General features: G+C 40.0%; 1 protein-coding gene and 1 long non-coding RNA gene across 2 annotated transcripts in view; one reads left to right on the top strand and one right to left on the bottom strand.

Moving 5' to 3' along the window:
- The window catches only part of ASPG (asparaginase), a 324997-nt gene that overhangs the window by 293039 nt on the left and 15663 nt on the right, over positions 1-16295 (top strand). The gene's annotated exons all lie outside the window — the stretch shown is intronic.
- Positions 10739-16196, bottom strand: LOC137475213 (uncharacterized). Its single transcript, XR_010999742.1, has 3 exons — positions 16139-16196; positions 15708-15874; positions 10739-11057 (listed from the first exon to the last, which is right to left on the bottom strand). It is a non-coding gene; the product is annotated as an uncharacterized lncRNA (long non-coding RNA).

The following is a 16295-nucleotide window of genomic DNA, read 5'->3' as shown; positions in this document are numbered from 1 at the left end:
AGAGAGTGTGATATAGAGAGAAGAATAAAATGTTTTTGCCACATATTTTTATATTTGAGAATCTGTACATGATCTCTCTGTTTCTGGAAGGAAATTTCAATGTTCTTAAATATTGACAAATATTCGATGCAGATTTGTGGTGTTAATGAGAAACTTAAAAGCAGATCTTTGAAAATCAGGAGTGTCATCTATATTTTCTTAGTCTGACCTGAATATCTCCAATGATTTTATCCTGGGGTTCCTGTTGTGGAGAGAATTATTGTCCCAGATGGTGACAGCACTTCCGACCCTCGTTGGGGCACCTTGGGGAGAAATGTGTTTACGTTGTGAGACTCTAAAATGCTGTGGTAGTGGGAACCCTGGAAATACAATAGACAGAGCTTGGTCCTTGCACACATCCGTCTCCTGCTGCCTTCTTCAGAGAGGGGAATGTTTGCTCTCATTAAGAGATGCCTGTCTCAGAGGAAGGGCTGCTTTGTGTTTGCAGCAGGGGTCGGTGACTCCCAGACTTGGAGCAGTTTGAGTTTCTCTAGGACAGAGCTCTGTAAAAGTTTTTGGGTTTGTTATGCATCAGAGGCCCGGTGAATGACTGTGTGAAGGGCGTCTTTATAGACTCCTTTATAGCAGGAGTTTCCTGGGTGGATGGCAGTCAGGCTGTAAGTATCCCAGAGCTCAGACTTCTGTATGGCTCAGATCTGACCATTAAATCACAGATGTTTCTTTGAAAAAGCTGAGCGTGCACGAAGTCACTCCTTTCAACACAGCGTGTCTAACGACTTGCGGAAAGCACAGACTGAATGGAACTGCTATTTGATTTAAGTGTGTGTTTGGTCATTCAACATACAAAAGACCTGGCATGTGGCTGTGTTCCTGAAGACAAAGAGAATGATGCATAGTGTTTGCAGATATTTATGTAAATATTTTTGCATTTGCATTTCTACCTGTAATAAATAGCTGCTGAATCCACAGTGTTCTTAATAAATGTGTTCTGGGCTAACTAATAAGTATAGATCTGAACATCAAAACAATTACAAGTGCTAAATTTACAAAAAATGCCATATGTACGTCTTTGTATGTACATCTGTGTGTACATAAAGATCATTATATTGTGAAAATGGGCACACAGTGCAGTCTGTCCAATCTCAAATTGGGTATAGGAATGAACAATCTGCTCTCAATCAAAATAAAATGTTTTATGTACAAGCAATGTATATAGAAGATTCTTTTATATAGGCAGGAATATTTTTTACACGTGCTTCCCCTCCACACCACACGTTTTAAGTACTTAAATGCCTAATTTGTGGATATTTCAGGACTAGCTGAGAAGAGGAAGAGAAACAGTATTCATGATGGCTGCAAAAAGGAAATAAAACAATTTATCTCTCATCCAAAATATATAAAATGGTGTTTCAGGTAAAATCTTCACCAAAGTAGTGTGAACTTCTCCTTGCTTCCCTCCCTCCTTCCTCCACTGTTACAGTGAAAACTAAACTGCCCTCTTGTGTAGGTTATCATTTCCAGACATGAACAGTACTTATCAAGCAGAGCAGCCGGACAAATAGCACAGCACTCAGCAGGGTGAGGCTCTGTATTTTAATATGGTGAAGGCAACCATTCAGAAGAAGAGCAAAGGCAAATAATTTTTAACCATAGAAACAGCTTGTGGATCATTGAAAAGCAACACATTTGGAACACAGATGGCTGGTTTTTCTTCCCAAAAATAACAAATGAAGAAAAAAATCCTCTCTTTGTTGCTTTTATTTTTTATGCAGTATTTATACTGACTAGCTATTCAAAGCTCCTTCTGGACAAGCCAAATGAGGTCTTTGCACTGATGAACACCCGGTCTTAATTATTTTTAACAGAAAAAGAGATGATGGAAAACTTTTGAAAAGGAGTTTTGTATTCCTTTCTTCTACTCTGATGAACTTTTTTCTTTTTAATAGAAATAACTCTCTTAGATTTGGAAGTATGAAGAACGGTGTGTGGCCCAGTTAGGGGCTGATAACCTCTGGTATCAGCTAATGCTGAGAGCAATAGGCTGCCTTCCTAATTAAGTCAGTGGCCAGCCAGGGGAACTGGGCAGGGATTTGCAACAGCACATGCTTGGATAAGAGCAATCCTTTTTTTGAGACATGTGTCAGCCTCTGACTACCTGAGGTCTGTCCCATTCCTAAAGCCTGGTGTCAATCCAAATGCAGGACTTGGGCAACCTCTCAACCTCTGCTCCTGATGTGATGAAAACACACCAGAGAGTGGGTTACATCACAGCCATGGGGCTTTGTCTGGGATCATGTCTTGGCAGGGACTATAGCAAGAGCCCCTCAGTATGGAGTGAGACCTCAGTGGATGTGGGGCACTGTTAGGAGTTAGACACTCAGTTAGGAAGGATTTAATCCAGGAGAGTAGTGTCTACCTTCCTAAATCTTCCCAGGAATGAGGTCATGCTACTGCCCTGCAAATGGCCCTTGTCCTGGGTTGGGTGTGCAGGATTAGCAGGGCTGGATTAAGGGCGGATGAGGGCTAGTGGTTGTATGCTTGCCTTATATACACTTCAGGAGGTCAAGAAATAATTTTTCCAGCCTTCTCCTGCTGTGCACAACAGCCTACAACAGGCCCCTGATATTTTGCTCCTTTAAAACACCGAAGCATTTTAAATCGTTAGATGCAGGGTGCCTGAGACAACCAACATTAGAGAGTCTCCAGGAAGAGAGTTATTTTATAAATAAGGAAATAATTAAGTCTGCATAAGATTGTCTGCCCCAAAATCAAATAAGGTTGTAAAATGTCCAACACCACTCCAGCCCATCCCAAATAGAATCAGCAAAAAAATATCCACGGTGGCTGCTTTGGCTGCTGGGCTTGTTTTACAGTGAGTCATTGTCTCTGATGGCCATGTGTGTGCTACCAGGGGAGAGTCTGTTAGCAGTCATCACTTCAGCAGATGATGGAAAACAAAAATGGAACTCTTCTGCTCTTCCTTTCTTTCCTTTATACCAGAGTGGCTGCTTTAACAAGTGTTTAAATGAGGTGTAAAAAAGGTAAGATAAGGAATGGTAGAAATTAGTTATTCTTGGCATTCTCACATTGCAGCATATTTCCTATTGTGCTATAATGAAGGATTTTATTTTTCCAAATGGTATTTTTGGAGCAGTACACCTAATCAGTACATGTTCCACAATCTTCCCATCTTGTACCTAGTGAAAAGGTCATGCAGAGCCTGACAGCAAGCAGCATTTGCTCAGTAGAGGCTTTTTTCCTTCCATGCTGCCTGCATTTTATGTAGCCTCATTTCCTGAATGCCCCTGGTGAGCAAAGTTATTCAGTGGCAGTTGGGCTATTGCTCTTCCATGACTCAACTTGGAATCCACAACCATGTCTTGGTTGGGTTTTAGTGGGTGTTTTTTTGTTTTGTTTTGTTTTGTTTTTGTTTTATTTGTTTGAGTTTTTGAGGGTTTTTTTTTTGTTTGGTTTTTGTTTTTTTTTTTGCCCTTTTTTTTGTTTGTTTATTGTTTTGGTTTTTTTCCCTGTTAAAAAAGCCTGCTTTCAGAAGTCTCATGGCTGGGCAGCTTAAGATGAGTAGGAAGATTAGTTAAGAATGATGTCCTGCTCATGAAAAGCCCAACCAGTCTCCAATGCCTGGGAATCTTGATATCTATTCTCATGTACAAGTTTGTTACAAGTTCTCCCACGCAAAAACTGAGAGGACTTGAAAGGAGGCTGGGCTGATTTGCAAATAGAACCATGCAAATAGATGCCTGATGTTTGGCAATGCTACGTAAAATGAAGGTGAGGAGAACTTCAAACAGAAAAGTATTAATAGCATGGTGTTAATTTGTGGGAATGAGTTTCCAGGTAAAGAGGCCAGAAGTAGGATGTGCAGTGATCTGGTAAAACAGCTACGTGAGCTAATGTGAAGCAATAATGTCTTAAAGACATATAAAGTACTTTTTTGAGATTGCTCAATTGGATAAAAAATGTATGGAAAGAGACATAACACCATGGCTCCCAGCTCCTTTTAGAAGAGGCCTTTAATTACTTTTTATGTAGAGTTAAGTTTATATGAAGCTATTATGAGTAAGACAGGTATTTTCTTTGCTTTTAACTTTTTTTATTAGTAGTTGTCAAGACAGTCCCAAGCCAAACCCCGGCATCTAAGAACTTTGATCTTTAGAAGAGTTCATACTGAATTTAAGTTTTGTCTTATCTTTCATCCACTTGATAGGTCTAAACCTCCCACTTTTATAGTATTAAAGGAAAATAAAATATTATGACTGGGTGATTTTTTTTTCAGATAAAATAAGAGACTTCAGAAATCTTGAATCAAATCTGAGCACTTTTGCAGGTTGCAAAATTTATTTTACAAACTCATTATAAGGAAGTCAGGTTTGCCAACAACTTAGCACTTCCTCACTTTAGCTGTAGTTGGAAACACTGGGATATTGTGAAGAAGGATTTTTTTTTTTATGTTCTTCGGGAATAGCATATGGTAAATAAATAAATATTTGAGTTTTTCATGTGTAGGTGCTGTTTCTGGATGTATGACTAATTCTACAGCTTCTTATTCCTTAAAGTTATTTTCTTGATAGACAGTGTATAGAACATTTTTTTTTATTGCAGGATCTGTGGGAGCCTGGAGGTGACTACTGAGGGAAATAATACTTAAGATCCGAATGGGCAGGGTTAAAGTGCTGCTTTTTCCAGTCCCACTGCAATCAGAGAAGTGACTAGTACTACTGTAATGATGAGATGAGTAGATGCTCCCAAAGATAGGTGAATATTAAAGGTTGAAAATCCTCAGGGAATTGCATGGCCTTGTTATGAACTGCTGGAAATATGCTTCATCATCAACTGTGTTCTATGGGTGGATGCCAATTATATGAAAGCCCATCTCCCTGGATATGTTAGTGCTATTTCAGTGCTTGGGGGCTGGAGCTTAATACAATATGCTCTTTTCTTCTCTGACTAGTAAAGCCGCACAAAATAGAATTATTAGTATAAATACACGTTGCCTACAAAATGTAAATCCAGCAATTAGACTTTTCCCTGGTGGTGTGCTCTAATGAGTGTTACCATATTCTTTGTGTTGCTGTAGGGGAGCAGTGGGTGTAGCAGTGGGGCTTGGCTAATTTACGAGGGAATCCTCAGGATACAAAATTTTTCCTTGATAAGAGGAGAAACAGCTTGTATTCCGAGCAACATTTATCTCAGACAAGCTTACCTCCCAAAAGTACAGCACTGGGAGTATCAACATTTATACCTTATGATATGATTGCTGAGGCCTTCTGACATGTGTGAGCTGGTGGAAACCTTTATGGAAGGAGTTACTTAATCCTCTTTAATCTTGAGAAACACTGTGTGGGTGTAGGGAAAACTCAAAGAGCAAGAGGCGGCCGGGGAGGGTTACTGGACACTTTGAGAAGTTTGGTGTACCCAGTTTGGGTTGTAAATTATATTTGCTCTTTCTCCTTGATGCACTGAGTTGGGTGTGTAAGACTGTTGATATTTTGTGCCTTCATTTTTGTAATTTGTGGGCCTGTGTTGGTCTGTGTATGTGGTGTAATGACCGTGCTGTAAATTACAGATGGTGAAACTTTTTGTAAAACTGAAGTGGAAAATGCTTCTCATTTGAAAGTAAAATGCTGGTATTGTCTTGTCAAGACAGAATCTTATACCATTGTGTGACCTCTCCAGAAAAAGCCTGACCCATGGTAATCTAATTATTGTCTGTTGTGATGGGCAGATAAAAAAGTAAATATTGGAGTGGACTGATTGCCATCTCTGCTTTAGGAGAGGGACCTTGACAGCCTTATTTCACTGAGCCCAGCTGCTTCTACTTTTTTTTTTCCTTCTGTGTGATGAGTTAGTACTTTGTGTTGTTGGGGGAATCCTAAGGTAACTGATAGGAGCCCTGAAACATATCTTGGGAGTGCTGAGTGATAACTATTCCCTGTCTGCTTGAGCTTGCTTTCACTCACAAAGCTGTCTCTGTTGGTGGGAGAACCCTGGCAAAATAGAAAATAATGGGAGATGTGGATGTTTAGTGTCCCTAAAATTCAGGTTTGGTACAGGGGGCTTGAGATCTGGATCCACAAATGTAAGCAACCTCAAATACAAATGTAATTTATATGGTACTTAAGTAATGATAGAAGATGGAAATGACATCATGACGAATATATGTGCTTGAATGGTTTGATTTGTTACCAAATTTCTATGTGGTTTTCATTATATATTCTTGAGGGTGCATCCAAGGAGTCTTCTGCAGGCAGGCAAAAATGAATCTTACTTCTACTTTAAGCTTCCTTCTACTTCAAGACCTAAAGTTTTGTAACCATATTAAATCTAACCCAAGCTTTACAGAAGGATACACCCCTAGAGGTGATATAATGCACCCTTGTGATTAGGCCTATCAATGTGGGAGATTTTCTTTGTGTGTTGTGAGACCGCCACGTAGGACAAGGTGTGGCTGCTGAGAAAAAGCTCTTCATTAGGATGGTTTAACAAAATTCTGCTCATCTTTCAGGAAAGAGCTGAGCAAGGAGGAATCTGAGTTTTAAACAAGCCCATGTTGAATCTTCAAGCAGATCAAGCAAGGGTATTAAGTGAAAAATTATTGTGATCCTAGGTCAAATGCTCAGCAAGCATGAGTCTAGGTTGGAGTAAAGTCAGGAGGTCTCAAGGAAAAGAAACATGAAAATTTTTTCTTGTAGTAGTTTTGGAGTCTTTCAGAATTCATGTAGTGAGGCTAAAGGACTCTGTGGCATGGTCTAGTTCTGACTTGAAGTCAGGGGTAACTTTAGTCAATACCTGGGGGATGATTGACTTAGGATTCATATCTGATGTGAAACAGATCATAGTTTCTTCACAAAATTGTTTTTCTGATACACAAAAAGCCAAGGATGTGCTAAAATGGGACTTCTAACTGGAAAAAGTTGTCTTCTACCAGTGTATTTGCTTGTTTGAGAAAATGTAGGGACCATTTTAACATTGAAAAAAACCCCAAACAAAACATTTTTTTTACTTAAACAACATTTTAATGCTCAATACCAGCTAATTATACACATCTGAAAAACAGGTCAAAATAAAAATTAAACATTACAACATTAACAGAAGAAAATTATGTAATTGACCCAAATTGATTTTTTGTTTTCTCAGTCTGGACTGCTATGTATTAAAAAGACTTCATTTTTGAAATTTTAAACTCATTTGAACAAAAATTATGATATCTCAACTTTGCAGGTTAAAAAGTAATTTTCTGCACATTTCAGCTTTATATATGACATCTTATCTGAACTGACAGATGAAAATGGTTGTTGAGCCAAATTTAATCAGTAACTCCAAGCAGTCCAAACTTTAAAGACAGAGTGCAACCTGATTTTGTATCTATTCTGATTACACAATTCCCTTAGACATCTAAACCATGCAAACTAGGAAAAAATTGAGATATCTTGTTCCATAGCGTTAGTCTAGATTTTTGCTTGGGCATTTTTGGGACCAAACCCAAAGTGTTTGCAGCACTTCTTTTAAGACCTCTCAGCATTGTTCTGAACCATTTTCTTTTCCAAGATTTTCTCTCCAAGTTCCCATAGATACTCAGGTAATAGCAAAGATATCTTACATTTTTCAGTGTCTAAGTGATCAAGAACTGCAGATGCACAGGAATGTTAACAGCATTCAAAGATTTAATTTGCAGGAGCTACAAAGGGATGGAAGAAAGACAACGTGAATAACAAACATTAATGAGGTAGGACAGAATGCAGCTGCAATGGCACCAGTGCCCTGCTCTTTAGGGCTCTGATTTTGAACCAGAGTGTGTGCCTGAACTTTTCTGGATAGGAGAAAATGCTGGGGATGATGTATTCCCCAACTAAAAATTGTGTTGTGCACTTGACCTCTAAAGAGAAAGCATCAGGAGAATTTGGACCCTTTCTCTACATTTCCACCCTCTCACTTGATTTCTGGAACCTGGCAAGGAGCAGGAGCATAGAAGGCAAATTAGGATTAATGCTTTGCTTTTAGAGAAAGGTACCCTGGTGGGAACAAATATTTTGGGCTGTCTCCCATAGTAGCTGCAGTCTTTTACCTAATTTGTGGCAGCTATGCATCCTGAAGACACTTTTAATCAGTAAAAATAAAATTGAGTTGGTAATCATTTGCCTTTCAGTGAATACCTACTGGGTTGGCAGACTAGGAAAGACATGAGAGGGATAATATTCATTATTTATAGCCATTCCTATAGTGCTTATCACCACAGTGTCTTTAAGTGAGCACTATCGACAAGGCTCTAAATGTGAGATAAAATTTAATAATGCATTAATAACAATGTGCACTTGTCTGTGGCAGGCAGCAGTTGTGACAGACATGACTTAAAATGGGAAGAAGGCAGGAGTGCCATAGCTCAGTGAAAGTGCAAATCTCTGGTGGAGGAGGAGGCAGCAGAGGAGCCAGGCAGGGCTAGAGGCTCAGCAAGGGGAGAAGCCAGCCCGGAGTCTCCAGGGTCTGCCCAGGAGTCAGGGCAAGAGGCACAGGTGGGGATTTGGCAGTTTTGCAAAAATGAATGTGTTTTAACAGCACATTCATGAGCAACAGGAATGCACTTGAACTGAATTATTAAAGGCTTCCCATGCCTCCCTGCCATATTCATATGGACACATGTAGAGGCCTGCATGGACCCTGCTCTGAGGCAATGCCAGAAGAGGACCAAGCCCGGAGTCTGCCTGGTTAAAAAGGCTCCATTTCAAAGCTGACATCCCAGCTTTCTCTCACCCCTCTTGCTTTAATTCGTTATCTTTCTCTCTTGCTGATTTCCATTTGCTTTTCCTGCCTCTAACCTGGAAAGAGGCAGTTCATAGCCCCATGTTAGGGCTGGTGAGAACAGCCATGGGAAGTGGCTTTGCCCTCCTGCTGATGGGGCAGGGTGAGGAAGGAGAAGAGTCCCAAGCAGAAACAGAAGCACATGCACCTGGGGCAGTGTGTTTTCAGCCACACCTGCATCCAGACTGATTAATTTCTCATTCATTGCTTCAGGAAGAGAGAAATGTTGTCCACCTCTACTACCAGCTCATGGCTTATCCTTCACTGTCCTCCTACAGAAAGCCCCTTCAGCAGCAGGTGTAGCTTTGGCAATGTGAGTTGGAAGGAATGAAAGGAGTTGAGAAACAAGGACAGATACAGGTTAAAAGGTAATTTTATTCAAAAGCAAAACTGTAGAGGTGGATGCCCTGTGACTGGGCAGAAGGTTGTGTGTTCCTGTCCACAGTGCTGCGGTCATCTCTCCTCCCATGTGCAGACAGATTTTATTATGTATTCTGCATCAAGAATCTGTGTTTAAGCCCATTCTCTAGTTGGAATACCTATCTTGTAAGCACTTTCAGCAGTCTCATTTCAAATTTTTATGGCAGCTCAAATATTCATTTGTTGCAATACCCAGGTAGGGAGTGCTTTTACAGAGATGTCATTTCTGTTTCTTTCCTCCAGTGCTTTGCTGACCCTTAGACAACATCTGCTTCCTAATCCTCTCTGCTTGTGCTCTTCACCAGGTCCTCCTCTCCAAGCTCAATTTTCATGGAGGCACCAGAATATCTATCAGTCCTAACAGCTAAAAAGGTGCTGAAGTCAATGCAGTGGTGGGCATTTACTGGAGGTATTTTAGCAGAATGATGGATACACCAAGTTTTCCCACCCAAAAGAAAAAATGGCTAGACTAGAAATAAAGTTATATCTGAATAAACTAAAAAAAAAAAATAAAAATCAGGTGGCAGGAACAGAGAATCATGTCTGCTAAGCAGTCTTTTTCTTTTCTGAGCCAATTGATGTTATTTTAGTGTTACTGAGTCTGTCCCCTGGAAAGGTCCATGACTGGGAGAACCCACCATTTTCCTAGAGTAGGTGGTAACCTTTAGGCAGGAGTTGTTTGACATTATGACTCTCACCAGTCAGGTATTGCATATATGTCATCTTCCCACTTCTGAACACGTACTGTGGGACTCCATTTTACTGAAGGTGTCCAGGATGTGACAAATCAGTAGCAAGAAAATCCTGGGGAGCTGAAAGCAAAATTTATTGTGATGAATTCACACTCAGACTACTTAGGTTTTACAAATAGTCTTTGCAGTCCATAAATCCCCAAGCTTTAAGGGAAGAGATAAGCTGGTGCAATACATCCAGAGAAGCTTTAGAGTGACAGCATGGTGGTCAGAGCAGACAAGGTTTAGTCAGTGTGATAGTGTGTTGCAGCTATAGATACTTTCTGAAACTATTAAGGCTGGAGTTTTCTTTCTCTGCAACTCTGTTTAGTATTATGGTGTTACATGAAGTCCATAGCTAAAGTTGTCAGGATTCATATCTCCTTTAGAGGATCAATATATTTGTTTGTAATGGAGGTTATTGAATTACAGTCTATTGCCCCAGTTTCAAATATTTTAGCAAAACAAAACAAAAAAAAATGCTGCTGCCCCTAATTGCAAGCACGATCCTCTCAGTGGCTTCAAGAGAGGATGTGTGTTTTTATTTCTTTGTTTGGCTCAGGATGCACAAGGAATCTAGGATCTGGCTGTGAGAAATTAGTGATTAATTCCTCTAGAGAATGTGGCTCTCAGTGGGTATAGAGCCATTTGAGCCAGCTCTTGTGCCAGCCATCTTGGTAGCTCTATGGGAAGGGTGATGTGGAAGAAAGAAAGCAGTGGATATTGCACCATGCACTCAGCACTCTGCTGAGTTACACTTTTTTTTTTTTTTTTGTTAGTTGGTTAGTTTGTTTCAAGTCTAGGTAGACTTGTATGAAAGTTATAGCTTTCTTGCCAAAAGAAATATCACACAAATTTCTGCAAGCTCAGTCCCAGATGTGTGCACAGAGGCAAGAATGTATGAAATTTTTCTGCACACTCAATTTCCTTTTTTCTCCTGGTCTTAGTAGTCCTTGCAGCATGCTAAGATGTGGCAGGAAACTTTTTTACCAAAGGTCTTGCTTCCGTTGCTTTTGATCATTGGCTGGTGACCATGCACAGACCAGAGGATTTGTGGCTGTGAGAGAAATAAAAAAATTGCAAGTCTCTCCTCTGGGAAAAGAAGAAATAAATGGAAAGAATGAGTAAGAGCTACAGTAACAAAGGCAGGGCAATGTCCACAGTGCACTTTGGCAGCTGGTAATGGAGGGAAGTGCACAATTTATGATTCCAAGTGATTGGCTCACCTTTTAGGTATTCTATAAAATGAGCTCAGTAGGATGATGCAAGCATTGGCAGCAGAAGATAATGTCTCATTTCTGTTGGCTCCATCTTGTTGTCTGATTTTGCTAATTGCAAAAGCTTTGGCCATCAGAGACAAATTACAGAGACTATCTGCAAATGGTGGGGAGGGAGCTTATATATTTTTCACTCACAAGTGCATTAAAAGTGGAGTTTCATAAATAGAACTTCTGTATACATACTGAGAAGGACACAAAGATCAGATGTCTGCATTTTGGATTAAATTCCAAAAGCCAATAAGCAATAGAATTGAGATTATTAGAGCTGTTCTTTGGACACTGTGTCTATAGGGCCCAACAGAGGGTGAAATTCAGAGCTGGGCAGAAAGGCTAAATAGCTTTGGCTTGAACCTTTGTGTGCTTCAGCAAGGATGAGAGTGTCAATACCAGAACAGAGTTTTTTGACAGCTTCTCTTTTCTCATAGATGCCCCTAACCTTTCCAAAAAAAGAAATTGAAGTCTCTGGCTAGCTTGGTAACAAAGACAGCATTAAGCACCTGTGTTCCAAACAGGCCTCTGTGTGTATGTGTGCTTCTGCGGATCCGTCTGTGAAATGTGGCACATGCCAGTGGGGACATGCACAGTGGGTATGCAAAGCATGTGGCACATGCCCAGTCATTAAAAGCTTGAACAAACAGTGCTATGAAGTGACAAGGAGAGATTTCTGAAGTGACAAGAGCTCTCTTTTATCCTCTCAGGTGTTGCAAGGGTAAACACCACTGAGAGGTGCCTGACCTAGGTAAATCCCTCCTTTCCCCAGGTGTTACAACTGCTTATCCAGGTCCTTCTCTTCTCCAGTTGTAATCAAGAATGGCAGGGAAGGAGCTCTGGTTCCCTTGGGTTAAAATAGAGTTGGTACTCTGAGAACCACAGAGAGATGAGTTCTCCTAAGCTAACACTGTGTAGGTGGAAAATATGTTAGAAGATCTTGGGAAGATGATGGTAGGAGAAAGTGAGAATGTGTCTGAAAGTGCCAGAGCACAGCAGTTAAATTCCCTTTGATTTGAGATATAAAACACAAAGTCGCAGAAAAGCTGAGATGGGACAATGAGTTGGAGTTGTGAGAATGCAGGCCATTTAGGATTTCACAGCCCAAATGTAGCCATCACTACTCAAGGGATTGGGTTAATAGTCTGTGATTTAGAGACATGGATTCACTTTTCTTTCTCAGAGCTCACTAGCATGTGACTCAGCCTTGCCAAACTCATCTGGCCAGCAGTGGTCCGGTGTGTGTTGAAAGGATAAGTAAGTTGAAAGATGGGATGTTCTGATTTACACTAAGGAAGTCTGTGGTGGTGTAATATCATAGCTGGATACTCCTTAAACACAGCTTTAAGTAGGGTGCACTACAGAAAGTGAATTAATAAAATATGAGATGGTAAAAGTCTCTTTCCCCTGATCCTGGGTGGTTTTCTTTCCTGGAATGTTTTTGAAATAGAAAGAATGTAGTCATTTTAGCCCCTTCATTAAGTGTATTATTTAATCCCACACACTGTGGTTCCCTAAGCATAGAAACAATCTACTTTACACTCAGTGTGAACAATGAGATGCCCCAGAGCATATTTAAAATGGAACTCCTGGACACAATTACTTGGCTTTAAAGGGTCTGAACTGCATTTATTTTTATGGAAAAGCTTACCAAAATATGCAAACAAATCTTAGTAATTTCTATTCAATTCTCCTTCCTCTCCTAGAACCAAAATGACATGACTGAACACAAGAAAAACTTGGTTTTTTTTTTAATGACTAAAATATCTCTCTCTTCCTTGTGTATAAGAAGCCAATTTTAACCTGATTTATTTGTTCTTTTTCTCTCTTAACTTTTTTCCACCCTAATTTTCCCAAGCATCTATTCAGTAGTCTTTGCTACTGGATTTTGCTGCTCATTTTCTCAAAATTTTTCTTTGAAATCATTTTACTTAGAACCAAAGTGAAATTACACATGTGAACATACGGTATATATTGTGAATGGTCTACTTATATATAGTATGCACAGGCACAAATACATGCATTCTATATGTCCACTTTTGCAGATATGCTGAAGTTGTTTATATTGCATCTATACTGTATGTACACTACTTAAAATATTCCAAATTCAAAGAAAATTTATTGTAGGGACCAGCAGTTTTGGTAATGTTTGCTGAGTGGAAAGCAAAAGACACTGTTAAAATGTAAAATACTTGCAAATGAAATGCTGTTTCACTGCATTTCTCTTTTCCAAAAATCTCTGTGTCTGGACTGAGAATGTATTTTTCATGCCTGGATTTAAAGAGAGACCTCTCTGGAGACTTAAATAGAAACCAAATAAAACCACAGCATCTTTGTTTGTAAAAGTCTCTGGGAAAGATTATGCAGTGCTTAAATCCTGCTCAGCTTGTAGCAGGTTTTGTGGCTGTCAGGTTGATGTGTTTAAATATTTTTTTTCTAAAAAAGACTCAACAGTAAAATATTATTTTACCTGAAAAACAGTACAAAAAATTTTAAAGCAAGAAAGTAACTCCGCTACTCTTTTGGTCTCAGTGTGTCTGGTTTCAAAGTGATGCTTTATAATAGATGAAGCTAATGCACTTAGAAAGGTTCAAAGTCTGCTCTGTGTGGAGAGAAGCTGCAGGGGCAGCAGATGAGCTTGAAAATCTCTGAGACCCTTTGTTTCTCCTGTGGAGACAGCTGTGGTATTCACAAGGACCTGTAAACCTGCAGATGTGGACACGGTGTAGGAGCTGCAGCAGCAAGAGAAAGGTGCCTCTCACAAAGTCTCTTTGAATCCATGGATTTCCAGTGCAGAAGGACAACTTGTTGTCTTCTGAACAATCGAGTTTTAAAAAAGTTCTGGGGCATGTCCTGTAATTTAACTATTTCAGGGGGTTATCCTTGGAGAAAAGGGGACGAAGAGCTGAGTGTGGGGAGAGGTTTGTGGCAGTGGTGTGCCCCAGGGTCATGTGGTGGGAGAGTGGCTCTCACATCTCATCACACCCCTGGCTGCACTAAGCCCTCTCTCCTGCTGTTTAACCTAAATTTCCCTGTTTTTAACACCACACTATTGCTACTAATGATACCTCTGAGCTATGTACTAAATTATTCTTTCTCTTTCAGTTCTTCCTTTCAAATACATGAAGAGTTTCTAGCAATGCTTTTAGCATAGATGGGCTGACTTACAACCAATTACTGTATTTAACTGAAACCCAAATGGTCTTAAATCTGAGAACTTCACAAGTTCTCAGGGCTAGCTGAAGGAAAATGTTTTAAATTAGTTTTATCAATAATTCCAATGCTTTTCCTCATTTTAACAGCTATAATCTATTATAATTTGGAGAAAAGAAAGCATTTTTTTTCCTCAGATTTTTATAAAATGCTCACAGAGAAAGCCAGCTCTGGGAAAAACAAGATTTTGAAGAAAATATAAAAAGAGAGCAGTGATGTGATTTCCCTAAGTAAAAATTAATGAGATATTTTAGAAAAAATGTTGCAAAGAGAAACTGCACAAATAACATACCTTCTCACTGAAAATAATTGTCTGGAAAGCCTTTTTGCATTAAAAGTAAAAGGAAAATAAACCATCAGCTAATTGTACCATACTCAGTGATTGTTTACACGTATGTGAGGAGTCTGATCAAGAAGCTCTGCACCAACTGAGAGCAATGTGCTCTCTTTGGTCAAAGCAGAGAGAATCACAGGATCATGGAATGATTTGGATGGGATTTTAAAGATCATCCCAGTATAGACCCCTGAGGGCTACCACTTGTCCCTGAAGTCCATTGAGACTCTGAGCCAGTGGCCACCAGCAGCTCAGAAAGGCTCAGGCCTCTGAGGAAGAAGGTGCCACTGAATCTCTTGCCTGAATGATCCTGCCCCTTGCAGGAAGGTCTGCCTTGGACACTCACTTTTCTCTCACCTCATGAAGGGTGGAGCTGTACCGAGGCTCATGGACTCCCAGTCCTCATAAGTAATTATGAGTATTCATGACTAATAATTTTCTAAAAAATTTTTCTTAAAGAGGTCGGCAAGCAGGGGGATTATATGTTTCCTTCACTAAATATCAATACTGTGCTTTTACTGCTACTTCAACAGAACTGGAAAGTCAACAAAATGTAGCACTGTTACATATAACATTGCATTCATTCTAGTGGGAATTGTCCCATAACTATTTAATTACTTTGTAAGGGCCAGAACTTGGATTTGGGGCTATTTTTGTAAGTTTGAGAATTACAGATTCGTGTCTCCAACATTGTATGTGGATTTTAGAGCCCACCAGTGTTTGCAACAGCCAGGTGTTGGTCCTTGCCAGAGTCACCCTGAAATCTGAGACTTTAATATATGGTGCATTCCCTTGCACATTTGTGGAAAGATCACCTCAGATGTCACGGCTTTTCACAAATTCAATAGCTGAGTCTCTTTTCTCCTCTAGTCTAGTATATTTCTGTAGCAGCTATTCGGGTAGTGTCTTAAAGTCTATCTGATTCACCTTACTACCAGCAGTATCCAGTCAGCTTGTCCTTGGAGCTTTGGCAGTGTGCACACTGTTCTCCTTGACTGTTTGGTGCTTTTCCAGTCTAGATTTTCTTTTCTCTTCCAGCCCTTAAGCAGCAGGTGCTGTGTCCTCTTGTTTGCTTGCATTCTCCTATTCCAGTCCTAAAGACTGGAATAATTATAATATCTCGTAGGCTTCTTATTTCTTCTAAATTGGTTTCACTACAAATTGTTTTATAGGGCAGGTTATGGTCCTCAGGTCCTCAGGTGATGCCTTCCAGAGGTTCAATGGGGGTTTTAACACCAGCAAGTCAAGGAATTTAGGTGTTTCTTTACAAGCAAATGGAGGAAGATTGTAAGTTTGAGAAGAAATATCCATGGTGGTCACTGAATCCATCTGCATTAGATGGCAGGCTGGTCCCCCACCTCTGTGGTGTGACCTGAGGAGAGGTCTAGGGAGGGTGGAGGGTTTGTGCCAGGTGCAGGGAGCACGTGCAGCTGAGTAACGTCACTGCATGCACTGCTTCCCTCCTTCTGCTCCTGCCACTGTGGGATCACAGACCGTTGGGTTTTACTGTGAATC

Source organism: Anomalospiza imberbis, chromosome 6 (assembly GCF_031753505.1).
Source record: "Anomalospiza imberbis isolate Cuckoo-Finch-1a 21T00152 chromosome 6, ASM3175350v1, whole genome shotgun sequence".
Classification (NCBI taxonomy): Eukaryota; Metazoa; Chordata; class Aves; order Passeriformes; family Viduidae; genus Anomalospiza; species Anomalospiza imberbis.
The sequence above is the reverse complement of the archived record's forward strand: the minus strand, read 5'-3'. Positions and strand labels throughout refer to the sequence as shown.